The sequence below is a fragment of the Bidens hawaiensis genome, unplaced genomic scaffold, assembly GCF_021521415.1.
Source record: "Bidens hawaiensis isolate Kalapana, Puna unplaced genomic scaffold, B.hawaiensis_p1.1 tig00024026_1, whole genome shotgun sequence".
In the NCBI taxonomy this organism is placed as follows: Eukaryota; Viridiplantae; Streptophyta; class Magnoliopsida; order Asterales; family Asteraceae; genus Bidens; species Bidens hawaiensis.
Window position 1 is genome coordinate 165,219 of NW_027493787.1, and position 5,358 is coordinate 170,576.

Below are 5,358 nucleotides of genomic sequence, written 5' to 3' on the forward strand. Positions count from 1 at the left end.
ATATTTATATGTGTAGTTGACACAACAAGCTTAAAGGCATGAGCTGGCAAACGGGATGGGTTATTTATTGGGTGGGTCGGGTTTTTATTGGTATTATGGGCTTTGATTTGTTGTCTTGTGAGGAGTTATTTATAACGACCAGTTGGAGTGCATAAATCGGGATTTTTAAATATGCGATTTCGAGTATGGAAATGGGTTCGGAAATAGTATTAAAAAATCGAGTATTGGTAATACTCAGGTCGGGGTTCGAATATTTTTTCTAAAAACAATACCCTATGCTACCAGGTACGCCATATCCTCAGACGGGCGCACTCATGATGTCTCGGTATGGCCAACCATGGCAGAGAAGCTTACAGTGGAAAGCTTCTCTAGGGGCGATTTGGAGAAGGCCGCTGGTTAAGACCGATAACGGGGTTAGGCCTATTGTCATAGTGGCGATTTGGAGAAGGCTTGTATATAAGGTAGTTGTAATGAGTTTTGGGAAAGAGATGGCAAATTACCTTTGTGATTTATAATTCAGGGTGGGGATCCCAAGTGAGGCGGAGGCGGTGCTTCATAGCACATATAGGTTTCTTTATATTTACCACTCTAATGGGTCATTGGCCTTGCTTACAGACTTACGGTCGATTTTTCTAATGCTTTCAATATGGTGGATAGGACGACACTCTTGCAGAAGGTTCGTGCCAGATGCCCATCTATACGGACAACCGGCTACGGCTACATTATATGTAGGGAACAATTTTATTTCGTCAACCAAACAATTGGATCCTTTAGGACCCCTCTTATTTGTGTTAGCTTACACCCCCTCATTTATCGAGTACGAGATTGTTGCAAGCTATTATTCCATGCATGGTACTTAGATGATGGCACGATTATAGGAGATGCCATTGAAGTGGCTAAAGCCTTAGATATTATCAAGTCTAAGGGACCATATTTGGGGCTTAAGCTCAATATAAAAAAAATTTGAAGTCTTCTGGCCATCTTGCAATGGGGTAAAAGTAAAAGTAGGTTGTAACATCACGTAAATTACGGGCCAAAAATGTCAAGTTTCCAAAGTCAAGGGACCAATTCTGCCATTTTCCAAACTCCAGAGGCGAAAATGAAAAATCTGATTTCTTGACCCATCGCGCTACGCGACAGGTTAAGAAAGACACCCATCGCGTACCGCGATGGGTTGTCTGATAGGTATTGACACGTGTGCCACGTGGCACACGGTGGCAACGCCTGCCGCCACGTGTCACCACGTGGCAACACGTCCGCCACGTGTCGCCACGTGGCTCGGCGCCTGCCACGTGTTGCCATGTGGCAGGTCTAGGGTATGACTGGGCAGGCCTACATCGCGGTACGCGACGGGCCAGCATGGGAACCCATCGCGTACCACGATGGGACCCAATTTCAGCCCTATAAATAGCAGCTACGGGTTCATGCTATTCTCACTCCAAAACACACACATTACTCTCTCACTACTCTCTCTCAAAACCTCGTAAAGCGTGCCATCGATCTACCTCGAAACCGTGCCCCGTTACCTCGTTTTCCGTACTCATCATCTCGAAATACGTACCACTTTCCGACAACGTTCCAAGTGAAGAGGAGGTGTTGTCCCGACGTCCCAATGACTACCTCGAAGTACGTGCTATAAGGTGTTGGTTTCTCGATAAGCGTGTCAAGGGTTGATTAAGCGTGTGTTGATAAGAAGGATAGAGTTGAAGTGCTGCCCGAATGTGAAGGGTATTTTTTTTAAGCCAAGCAAGGTAGGCATAATGCCCGATCAAAATAATAATAAAATATTGAAAAGGCTTAATACCCTAAGTCGAAATTATTCTCGATAAAAAGAAATAAATAACAAAGAAAATAAAGAAAGAGAAATAAAATATATATGAGTATATATATGTGTATAAATATTCTTTGTTATAAAATATATTAAGTATAATGAGTATACTTAAATAATAAAGAAATGAATACGTTTCTTAAAGAAGAAGAAACGTCGGGTTTTATAAATAAACTAAAGGTTTATAAATTACTATTAAAACTAAAGGTTTTAAAGTAAAATGAAATAATGAATTAAAGGTTTATCGAGATAAATAAGACTAAAGGTCTTAAGTCGGATCGTGTATCCAACTAATGAATGTTATACTCGTACTATAGGTGCGAGATAGCGAAGGAAAGACTAACGGACGGTGTTGGAAGCCGATCCTATTGAAAAGGTGAATACGCCCCACTTTTATAAACTTATTTTCAAACAAACAAACGTGTTATGTGTAAAACTTTACATGAGGCTATGTGTCTCTAAAAACATTGTAAATAAGAGTATAAACCTAGCCCTCAGGCTGTGGTATACGTTTGTTTGGATCCTTACATATGTGGTATGCGGTGGGCACATCGCACCACGCCTGGTCACGACCTCCAGCCAAGATGGGCCGAACCAAAGTATGTTCGAGTAAGAATGACCTTGTGTATATTTATGGTACCTAAGTACGTCGGAACGCTGCTGTGTTCTGCTGAGGTGACCTAGTGTAGAGACTCGAGTTTATAATGATTGTTTAACTTGATTATTCCTAAGCCAAGATGGGCTGAGGCTTACGTAGTCACGAGGGGTAATTAAGTAAAGAAAATATTTTTAGCTTCAGCATATTCACCAGCATTCGTTGCTGACGTATTTTATTAACATTTTGCTGGTAACCAGAAATAGAGCCTAGGACGAAAAAAGCTCAAGTATCCGATGGCTCGGATAATTTTGTGTAAATATTAAAATATGATGTTTTGTAAACTTATAAACAAGTAAAACTAAACGAGACTTTCGTCTCGTCTTTGTAATGTAAATATTTATAAATATGATCCTGATGTTTTATAAAGTCTTCCGCATTTACCCGCAACTCTGATTTATTTACAAATATGGTACCAACTATGGTTCACACTCCTAGGCCTAGATTGGGGGTGTGACATAGGTTTATTTCCTAGCGGGATTAGAAGGCCAAAGTTGGGTATGAAACTCCTTAGGGGTGTAACAATTGGCAAAAATAGGCAACTAATATAACCGTGACTATGTAAAAAAATAATTATATAAATAAAAGTATTTTGTTGTCCAAATTGCAAAGTTATGAGAAATATATTACTAAATGTTCGAGAAAAAATTAAATTTGTTGCGTAGCGAACACTGCGCGAAATAACCGTTTGCGACAATTTAAAAACTGAAAGGAGTTCAAATGTGTCAGGAACAACTCGAAAAATTATAATATTTTTGAAAATATTAGAAATACGTTTTATTTTTAGAAGGCTTGAATCGCGAAAATTAGAAAATGAGTAATCCAGAGTCAGTAACGAACTCTGTAAGAACCAGACACCAACTAATTAAAGAAAATTAGTTTCTCTAGCTTATGTTGTCAGGAATTTGATTTCGTTTAAAGTTTGACAAAACTTACTAAAAACAAGATTTGGTTGATTATCTAAAATTCGTAATCCGTTAAACCGAAAATTTAAAACATCATTTTAAAACCCAACCCTTTTCACCCTTCCATTCCCCTAATCGTCCACTCCACCTCTCTTTTCCTCCTGTTGCTACAACGGGTATAACACACTATGAAAGTATCGTGGTTCAAGAGTATGATCCTATCGAAGCTTCCTAACCTGCTAAGAATCAAAGAAAACACAATCGTTAGTCTCGCCATGGGAGGGGGCCTCCTACGATCAACCTCCGGCGTGATAATCAGTGATATGATACGAGACAGATATAGTAGGAGTGTATAGAGAGATTTTAGAGAGAGTAGGATGAGTTAGAATGTGTCAATACTTTTGGTGAAATGTTCAATTTATAGGCAGTTTGGAAGCTACTCCGGGAAAGCTGAAGCTTCTTGATGCGTGCTGTGTAGCCTGTATAAAATATGATAGATTGGATATTTAGATTTTGCACAAGATCATGTTTTAAATATATAAAAGTGATTTCTACAAAGACTAAACACACACAAAATAGGCAAGTGTACCTATCGTATATGTAGAATACTATTGGTAAGAATCAAGTATCGATCCGTGGACACAAAGGTTTCTAATAATAAATCGTTGTTTTACTTCAATCGGAGGTTTTAATCATTTTGAGGTTAATTTTTGAACTTTTTATAAAATATAAATAATTATATATATATAATATATAGGTGACCAAGATAAGAAATTCTAAACGAGTTGTTCAATTATACGAAGGTTACCATCCAAGATCAAGAATCCACTCCATTTTAGCATTGATAATTAATATGTAGACATGTGATAAACTTACCGTAGCAATATATGATAGATAACTCCTTAACCCAAAGTGAGCATCTTTGGAACTAAGGAGATGATATGCGCATTTTAAAGTCAACCCTTTCCTAATGTCATACCATCTCAATGATGTCAATTTAAGTTGGCAAGTAGTTTCATTAAGTAGAAAGATTAGGATTGACTTCAATTTCTCGAATACCAATTCTAACAACTTCGGGTGATTGTAGTTCATCACACAACCTCCCCTTGGTTGATTTAAGTAGGTTATGATTACACATTCCATTAACATATGGTTTCTTTAGCTAATTTGATATCCTAAGCAAAGCCATTTTCGGATTACCAAGGTTTAGAAAAATACACCATAACTTATATCTCATCATTTCTAAGTACAATATAAGGATCCATGTTTCGATAATGTATCAAAGTATTTCTATCTTTCAAGAACATGAATTGATCATGAACGATTGCCAAAGCGATTGACAACCACCAAATTTGAATTAGTGATTTAAGATGGTGAAACATTTCTCATCAAAAGATAATTGTAATATAACCATGTACTTAACTAGACTACATCACATGTCTTGATTAATTATTAAGTAAAACAAAGCTTCTTCATAGATTTTAGATGGTAAAAGAAGTTTAGCTCATAATGAGCATTATGATGAACATTAAGATGATTGATAATAACAAATACATGATTAAACTTGGAACAATCTAACCAAATGTAGATGAATCCTTCTTCTTAATGATGGGGATGATGGTTGATGATGATGATTAGTGGTGATGACCTCCAAACCTTCAAACTCTTCACTAGATCTTCAAGGTGGGTGTTAGTGTGTGTTTTTATAAGAGGGAATCAGATAGAAATCTTTTCAAGACACACTTGATGAATGCAACATGAGCCACTATTTATAGGCAATCTGGATGGTGAGGCACGGCCCCGTGCTTGATGAGCACGGCCCCGTGTATTTTTATGACATGTGCCAGATCTGTTTTGTCTTTTGTTTGAGTTGGCAACGGCCCCGTGGTTAGCAGACACGGTCCCGTGCTTTTTAGTGACATGTGCTCAATTCTTCTTTGTTTTTTCTGCATTCCCGTCCATGGCCCCAT